Source organism: Ursus americanus, chromosome X, assembly GCF_024610735.1.
Source record: "Ursus americanus isolate L20-20 chromosome X, mUrsAme1.1.p, whole genome shotgun sequence".
In the NCBI taxonomy this organism is placed as follows: Eukaryota; Metazoa; Chordata; class Mammalia; order Carnivora; family Ursidae; genus Ursus; species Ursus americanus.
Genome location: NC_142164.1, coordinates 91,338,337 through 91,347,549, shown reverse-complemented (window position 1 = coordinate 91,347,549; position 9,213 = coordinate 91,338,337). Strand labels below are relative to the sequence as shown.

General features: G+C 41.3%; 1 non-coding gene across 1 annotated transcript; it reads left to right on the top strand.

Annotated features, from left to right (window-relative positions):
- Positions 1–924: 924 nt before the first annotated feature.
- On the top strand, positions 925–1,045 carry LOC123787666 (small nucleolar RNA SNORA77). The gene has a single exon (XR_006778303.1). It is a non-coding gene; the product is annotated as a small nucleolar RNA SNORA77 (small nucleolar RNA).
- The last annotated feature ends 8,168 nt before the right edge of the window (positions 1,046–9,213 follow it).

Below are 9,213 nucleotides of genomic sequence, written 5' to 3'. Positions count from 1 at the left end.
GCTCAGGGTCCTCAATCACTATCACCAGCATTTTCTTCCCTGCTTCATCTCCCCCAACAGATGTGGTCATGTGACATTTTCCTACACAACCCCAAACCAGAAGTTTGAATTCTATGGTGGAATTTGATGGTGATAATTGAAGAGAGTCAGGGCAGTTAATACAAAGGGTTTGGTATATGATCCAATAATGTGACTTACTTCCAGCATGTGTGCCCACAGACTTACAGCTACTTTCACACGTCTTTAATTATCTCATTCTCTACACACTGTCCATAGCCTTTTATCACATTTGCAAAAAGGTATGTATTAATCACTTTCATCAGTACACAGCAACATAACATATGAAATACCACACACACTATCCAACCAGTATTCCAGATGATATTAATGGTACCAAATTGATGTTTTACCCTATTTGGTACTTTTCTCTATTGACTTTAAAAGCCCAATCATGCCTGAAACCTCCCTTACTTGTCTTAGTAATCTTCCACCCATGAGTTCATCTAATACTTTATTAAAGTCATGAGTATTTTGAAGCCATACACCCTCCCGGGAAATACGTCCTTCACATTTACTATCCACTATGTAAAGTATGCATTGCTGCCTTTAATTTGAACTAAACTGTCTTTTCCAAGTTCCAAAGGGTGACTCTTCACTCCAGAATTTGAAAAACAAACAAGCCTAAGTTAATTTTCTCTATATACATTCAGATTTTATAAGCTTCAATCTTGCACTCATGTTAGGATGTCTTTGAAGACTGAAGAGTTCTTACTTAGAAAATCCACTCAGTAGGGTTCTCCAGCCCCTCAATTATACAAATTGCTGTTACTGAAGATGTTTCCAGTACTGCTAATGTCCCACTTGAAGTCTGTGATCAAAATTGAACAAGGCAATGTACGTGGGAAAAAAAAATCAATGTGCACAGATTCACTCTGCGCCCAGCTGCAGCCCCAAGTGGGTGCTTTTCTGTATTCCATAGAAATATCCCGAAGTGTTGTGACCACCTTAACCTGTCAAGGGCGATGCAACCTTCTGGGACACAGGGAGAAGAAGAAACATAAATCACTGTGGATTTCTGTTGGGTGCTATGACATGTGGAAATTTACATTTTGAGAGAGATACTGCCTTGCCCAGACCAACACCAAGTCCAGAGCATATGATTTCATTTATTAGTCAACTGGTTTGTTGACTTGTTAAATCATTCATTTTTTAAAATCTAATATTTATTGAGCTGCTACTGTATGTCATGCCCTGCTCTGGGTGTTGTTGAAACAATGATGACCTTGCCTTCATGGCATTTATGGTATAGGTAGTTATATGTCTTTCTCTTTCTGAAAAAAGTTTAATTGGCTAGCACTTATGTATATTAGAGGGTTGTATGTTAGAGGGCTGTTAAAAATGCATAGCCAAATAATGAGGAAGAGGAAGAGAGGGAGCAAGGTTACTTAGCATCAGTAGCAGAGGCATCCAGGTATTGTTAAACTTCATGTACAAAAAAGTTTTAGGTGTAAGAACACTCATGAGGCCCGATTAGTTGCTTTTCTTTGAGGCCATACTCCTAATTTTACTGTGTTTAAGGACTCCTTTTTAAACTAAAACAAGATTCATACCCATTCCCCAACCACACACAGAGAATAAAGAGTAATGTTTGTCATACCTATATAGGAAGGCCCATAATAAGGAAAATTTCCTAGTAATGAATAAGGTTTTGTCTTAAGGTTCCCTCAAGTATACCCTTGAAACAAAGATTGGACTGCAAGTAGTTTGTTTTGGAGGTGACACCAAGAAACACAATGGGAATGAGGAAGTAAGACAAGGAAGGGAAAGAATCTAATAGAATAAATTCATGGGCAGGTTGCTGCTGTAGGCCACTGGGGCTCAATCCCAATGAGGAGTCTCAGAGAGACTATGAACTATGCACCTCAGAATTATCTCTTCCATGACAAAGAACCTAAAGTATTTATGCACCAACTACTGTCCCTCCTTGTATGAGGATAGTTCCTATGGGAATTAACTCTCCAGCCCTTCTGACCTGCCATCCATGAACTGAGCTCACGGCTGGGGACAGAGAAAACTCTCAGGCAGAGAGCACAGGAACTATCTTCAGATGACCCCAGGGTAGGCCTGGGTATATGGGCAGTTACCAGCAACAAATTTTTAAATAAATTTGTATTTTCTTAATCACAAGAGTATTTACATACTTATGAAGCCAGCAGTCCATTGTGAGCCATTACTCAGCCCTCAGACAAAGCTGTACCAAGGTCTATAACCCAAAGATTAGGACTATTGTCCTATATAACTTAAGAAACAAATACTACAAGAAAATGGAAACATTTGTCTTCTTAAAACATCGTAATGAAAAAAAATCATATTGCACATTTACTCCTTTAGAGGATAATCCTATTTCTTCAACCATTTTTTACAAACAAACTCTGCCTTACAGGGTGTAAAATAAGATGTGGCACCTTTACGTAGGGCAGCCCCTACCACCAAGATTTTCGCTATTCACCTTTCTCCTGTAGTGTTTCTTCCATACTCCTCCTTGGGTCAAACTGACCATTTGATAAGTAGTAAGAGGTCAGTGGAGTCATTGCTAGTCTAGAACTTTTCACAAGAAAGCCATAGTCTCTTGCCACATGTGACAGAGGAATCATTTGAACTTCTAGAATAAAAAGTACAACTGGGCTATTGGATATTTGAACCACATGTGCTCAATCATAAAATAACTGTCAGGAGAGTATTAAGGACCAGTAATGATCCCTCACTGCTCTTTGAGCTCATTTCTGCAAGAATTGAGCTTGAGTCTACTGAGGGCTAGAAAATGCTGAAAACAGACCATAATATATATATATATATATATATATATATATGTATTTTGCCTTATCACCTCCACTCCTCACTCCTAGACTAAAAAATGGCAGTGGGCACTGGAGAGCCACATTTGAAGTGTTGGTTTAGCTAATCCAAGCAGTAGGTATATCCATTAGGCAATTATTTGGGACCTATTACGTGCACTAATCAGTTCAGAGGGGGAAGAGGGAAGGAAATATTGTCGAGACCTCATAAAATTACATTCTTATTGAAAATCAGCATATACAAATAGCAATCGTTATTAGTTGAATTGACCAAGGAAAAACAGGTTGGGAAAGGGAAGCTAAATAACTTTCTAGAAAACTAGTTTTAGTTCTACAAGGAAAAGCAATCCAAATCTCTTCTTTACCCTGACAATGAAATATTGATCTTTCCGAATGAAGGATGGAAGACCACCTCCATATATGGAAGGGCCACCTATAAAACAGAAGCACAATATTGAAATCAAGAATAACAAAAAACTGTGGTGCTCTAACCAGCACATGAGAGGACAGCCTGCACAACCTAATCTCCCTTTTCCCATCTATGGCTAGAGGCTTGGCAGCACACTGAGGAAAAGCATTGTTCATTCTCAAACTATAGTCCTTCATGATTTTTAAAACTTTAAACTAATTTTCTAGTAGCAAGTGAGCAAGGAGAGACTATTCTGTGTAGCTGAATAGGAGAAAACTGGCCTTGCCAAAGGTTAGGACAGTCCAAGAAAGCTGGGGCAGGGGGCAGATGGTGTTACTGTGCTACTATGGAATCACAACAGCTTCTTCCTGCTTGTGCCTGTACTTCTCTGTTCTCACATTACTTAAGCTGGGAGAGGCCTCAAGAAAGTACATGGACCAGTGTCCTGTTTATACTCCATTTATTAAAGAGATGATTGAGATCACTTAGGGGGTACAGTTGAGAGTCAGATCTGACTTTATCCAGTTTTCATATCATCTTGGGCAAATAAGTTGTAATCTAGATTTCAGTTTCCACATGCTAGAAAATTATAAAGAAGCAATTCCTACCCCATAGAATTGTGAAGCTTAGCAAGAATGCAGGAAATAAGTTCGTCTGGTAAGGACTCATCACATCTTTCATTTATTATCTGGTCACAGCCCTGGGACTGGCTCCCTGGTCACCTCTATTAACCAGGGCTCACTAGGGCCAGTCTCCGGGGGAGACTCACAGCTAATAGCACAATAACTCATTTCTGAGGAAGCTTATCTAACACATGTATTCTCTGTAAAGCACATTACAGCCTTCTTGGACTTAAGAACATTCGCAGTCCTTCAGCACTACACTTGGGGGCCACTTTAAATAGCTAAATCACCAAAAAAGCACAAAAGGGGGCAAAAAACTTGGTGCAAAATAGACCATGAATAGAACACTTGTTTACATTATGAAAGCTGAATCAAGAAGGCAGAGTGGGGGTTCTGGTTCAAGATGGCAATATAGGAAGACCCTGAATTCACCTTCTCCATAGACACACCAAACTATACCTATTAATAGAACAATTCCTCTTGAAGAAGAATTGAGGGCTGACTGAACAAATACTGAACAACCAAAGACAGAGAGAATGGCAAGAGAACAGCAAGAGAAATGAATAAATGGTAACAAAGGTAACCCCCACCCCCAACACCATGAATAGCAGTGGGGATAGTACTGAGTGACCAGGAACAGATCCTTCTGTCCTTGGGCACAAGAAAAAACCTTCAGTTTAAAGGGACAACTAGCATAGAAAAGAGATAATGCTAAAACTCTGCCAAGTGGTGAAGGAGCTATGGGAAATCTCTCCAGGTCAGAGGGGCTGGAGAACCACACAGTTTACATTCCCACCTCACCTTAAATACCTAGACCAGAACAGAGTCCAGATACCATAAAGGACCACGCCAGTCATCTTAGTGAACTTGCTAACTTCAGTGAGCTGAGGGTCCACAAGTCCACATAGCTCTAGACCTGCTGGGATACAGAAAAAAAGCTGCAGTTTTAAAGGGCTGAAGAAGTGCAGAGATGTTCTCTCTCCCACCCCCTTAAAAGCTCAGACCAGAGCAGGTTCTGGCTCACAGTGAGTCTGACCTCAGTGAGCCCAGCCTCCACAAGCCCACACCAACTGCCGTGTGACGCTAGGGCAAAGAAAACAAGCTGTGAGTGTGTGTGTGTGTGCGCACGCGTGTGTGTGTCAATTTTTACTTTTTAATTTCATTTTTTTTACTTTTAAATTTTTGTCTTTTTTATCTTTTTTTAATTCTTTTTTCATCTTTATTATTTTCTTTCCCTTTTTCTTTTATTATCATTCTTTCCTTATTCTCTCTGTAAAAAGCCAGGGTTTAAAAGAGTAACTAACATGTACAGCCACAGCTCCAGCTAGTCAGCAAAAGTCACCAATCACACACCATGGCTGGGGAGACATCACATGCAAGACCATTCCAATTTTAGGAGAAGTAGCCCTTCCACCTAATCCACAGAAACAAACACAGGAAGTCAGCCAAAATGGGGAGACAGAGAAATATGCTCCAAAGAAAGAACAAGAAAAAACTCAGAAAAAAATTAAATGAAACAGAGATAAGCAATATGCCTAATAAAGAATTTAAAGTAATGATCATAAAGATACTCACCAAGCTGGAGAAAAGAATGGAAGAACTCTGAGACCTTTAATAAAGAGATAGAAAATAGAAAAAAGAACCAATCAGAGTTGAAGAATACAATAACTGAAAGAAAAAGCACACTAGAGAGAGCCAATAGCAGATCGGAGGATGCAGAAGAATGGATCAGCACTCTGGAAGAAGAGAGGTAATGAAAAGTACACAAGCTGAAGAGCAAAAAGAGGAAAGAATATTTAAAAATGAGGATTGAAAGATCTCTTAGATAATATCGAGCAAACAAACATTCACATTGTAGTGGAAGAAAGAAGAAGAAGGAGGAGGGGGAGAAGGAAGAAGAAGGAAGGAGAGAATGGTGTAGAAAACTTACTTGAAGAAATAACAACTGAAAACTTCCCTACCCTAGGGAAAGAAATCGATGTCCACGTAAAAGAAGCAGAGAGAGTTCCAAACAAGATGAACATAAGGAGGTACACATCACGGCACATAAAATGTCAAAGATTAAACATAAAAAGAGAATCTCAAAAGCACCAAGAGAGAAACAAAAACTTGCCCACAAGGGGAAAACCTATAACACTATCAGCAGATTTTTCAGCAGAAACATGGGGCGGCTGGGTGGCTCAGTTGGTTGAACATCTGCCTTTGGCTTGGGTCATGATCCTGGGATCCTGCGATTGAGACCTGCATGGGGCTCCCTGCTTAACGGGGAGTCTGCTTCTCCCTCTGTCCCTTCCCCCACTTGTGCTCTCTCTCTCTCACTCATTCTCTCTCTCAAATAAATAAATAAATAAAAGCTTTAAAAAAAAGAAACTTTGCAGGCCAGAAGAGAGCGGCATAATATATTCAAAGTGCTAAAAGGGAAAATGTGTAGCTAGTTATACTCTATCCAGCAAGGCTATCATTCAGAATAGAAGGAGAGATAAAGAGTTTCCAAGATAAACAAAAACTAAAGGAGTTCATGAGCATTAAACCAGCCCTAAATAAATTTTAAAGGGAACTCTTTGAGTGGAAAGGAGGATCATAAATGAAAGTATGAAAAAGAAAACACAAAAGCAGTAAAAATAAATATTTCTGTAAAAATCAGCCAAGGGATTCATAAAATACAAGGATGTATAAAATATGACACCATATACCTAAAATGTGGTGGGGAGAGAAGTGAAGAATGGATTTAAACTTAAGCAACCATTAACTTAATATAGACTGCTACATGCAGAAGACGTCATATACAAACCTAATGGCAACCACAAATCAAAAACCAGTAATATATATGCAAAGAATAAAGAGAAAGGAATCCAAGTATATCACTAAATAAAGGCAACAAACCATGAAAGAGAGCAAGAGAAGAAAGGATCAGAGAAAATCTAAAGAAACAACCATAAAACAAGTTTAAAAATGGCAACAAATATACAGATATCAATAATTACTTTGAGTGTAAATGGACTAAATGCTTTGATCAAAAAACACAGGGTGACAGAGAAGATAAAAAAACAAGACCCATTTATATGCTGGCTTCAAGAGACTCATTTAAGACCAAAAGACACCTGGAGATTGAAAGTGGGGGGATGGGGGGTGCCTGGATAGCTCACTTTGTTGAACAAATGACTCTTGGCTTCAGCTCAGGTTATGGTCTCAGGGTCTTGGGACTGAGACCTGCATCAGGCTCCATGCTCAGCAGGGAATCTGCTTAAGATTCTCTCCGTCTCCTGCTGCCCCTCCCCCCACTCATGCGTGCACGCACTCTCTCTCTGAGAGAAACAATAGAGAAATAATCATGCAAATGGACGTCAAAAGAAAGCCAGGGTAGCAATACTTATATCAGAAAAAATAAACTTTAAAAACAAAGACTGTAACAAAAGACAAAGAAGAACATTACATAATAATAAAGGGGACATTCTGACAAGAATATATGATTGTAAATATTTATGCACCCAACATGGGAGTACCCAAATACATAAAACAGTTAGTAGCAAAAATAAAAGAAATAATTGGTAGTAACACAATAATAGTAGGAGACTCTAACACTCCACTTACATCAACGGACAGTTCAGTCAAGCAGAAAATCAATGAGGAAACAGTGGCTTTAAATGATACACTGGGAGGAGTTAAGATGGCGGAGGAGTAGGGGTTCCCTTTTTCAGCTGGTCCCCTGAGTCGAGCTGGATAGGTCCCAGACCATCCTGAAAACCCACGGAATCAGCCTGAGATGCAGGAAGATACATCTGGATCTCTACAAATGAACATCTCCAGCACTGAGTATTGAGGTACGAAGCGGGAAGCCGTGAAACCCGCACAGATATCGGAAGATAAACGGAAGGGGAGGGAGCCGCCGCGTTTGGGCGCCGGGAAGCGGTAGCCACCTGCACGGGGGAGCGGGCGGACTCGCGGACCCGCACCTGAGAGAGAGCAGACTGAGACCATGAGCCGGGGAACACACGTGCGACCAGTCTGAAAAACGGAGCTCTGGGGTGCGCACGAACCACACTGAAACAGAGCTCCGGGAGCATGCGGGGGCGGCTGGCGGCTGGCGGCGTTAGAAACACAAAGGACAGAGACGCGCCGGCCCTGGAAGTGAGGGCTGGGACGCCGGGTGTGGGGCGCACATCCCGGGACGCTGCAGGGTTGAGCAGCACCAACAGAAACAGAGTTAAAGTGGCCAGAACATCAGTGGAGAACGGTCCGCAATCCCTCTGTTCTGTGACAGAGGCTGGGATTCAGCCACTGCTGCTCCGATTCTCAGAAGAGCTACAGAAAACCGTCAGGGAAAGCCGCCAGGGAACAAAAGCCTGGAAATACCGGCTCACAGCGTGCCCACCCCCAGTCCCCCTCGCAAGGGACACGGAGACTCTACCCAAACAGGGTTGCCTGAGTATTGGAGCGGCAGGCCCCTCCCCCAGAGGACAGGCTGAAAAATCAAGAAGCCCACATCCCTAAGGTCCCTATAAAACAAGTACGCACTGCCTGGGTCCTGGTCAATAATTTGGGCTCTGGACAACCCTGCAACCTCTCCTCATCAGAATGATGAGAAGGAGAAATCACCCTCAGCAAAGAAAAGACAATGAGTCTGTAGCCTCTGCCACAGAACTAATGGATATGGATATAACCAAATTACCAGAAATGGAGTTCAGAGTAACAATGGTCAAGATGATGTATAGACTTGAAAAAACTATTAACGAAAATATTAATGAGAGTATAGAATCTCTAAGGGTGGAAATGAGAGCAAATCTGGCAGAAATTAAAAATGCTATGAATCAAATGCAGTCTAAACTAGACGCTCTGACGGCCAGGGTGAATGAGGCAGAAGAACGAATTAGTAAATTGGAGGATGGGATGGTAGAAGAGAAAGCTAAAACAGAAACTTGGCTCAAAAAAATCCAATTTCAAGAATGTAGGTTACGGGAGATTACTGACTCAATGAAATGTTCCAATGTCAGAATCATCGGCATCCCTGAGGGGGTGGAGAAAAACAGAGGTCTAAAAGAGATATTTGAACAAATTGTAGCTGAAAACTTCCCTAATCTAGCAAGGGAAACAAACATTCGTGTCCAAGAGGCAGAGAGGACCCCTCCCAAACTCAACCACGACAAACCTACGCCATGTCACGTCATAGTGCCATTCGCAAATATTAGATCCAAGGATACAGTACTGAAAGCGGCCAGGGCAAAGAAATTTCTCACGTACCAAGGCAAAGGTATCAGAATTATGCCAGAGCTGTCTACACAGACCTGGAATGAGAGAAAGGGTTGGGGGGGGGCATTTTTAAAGCTCT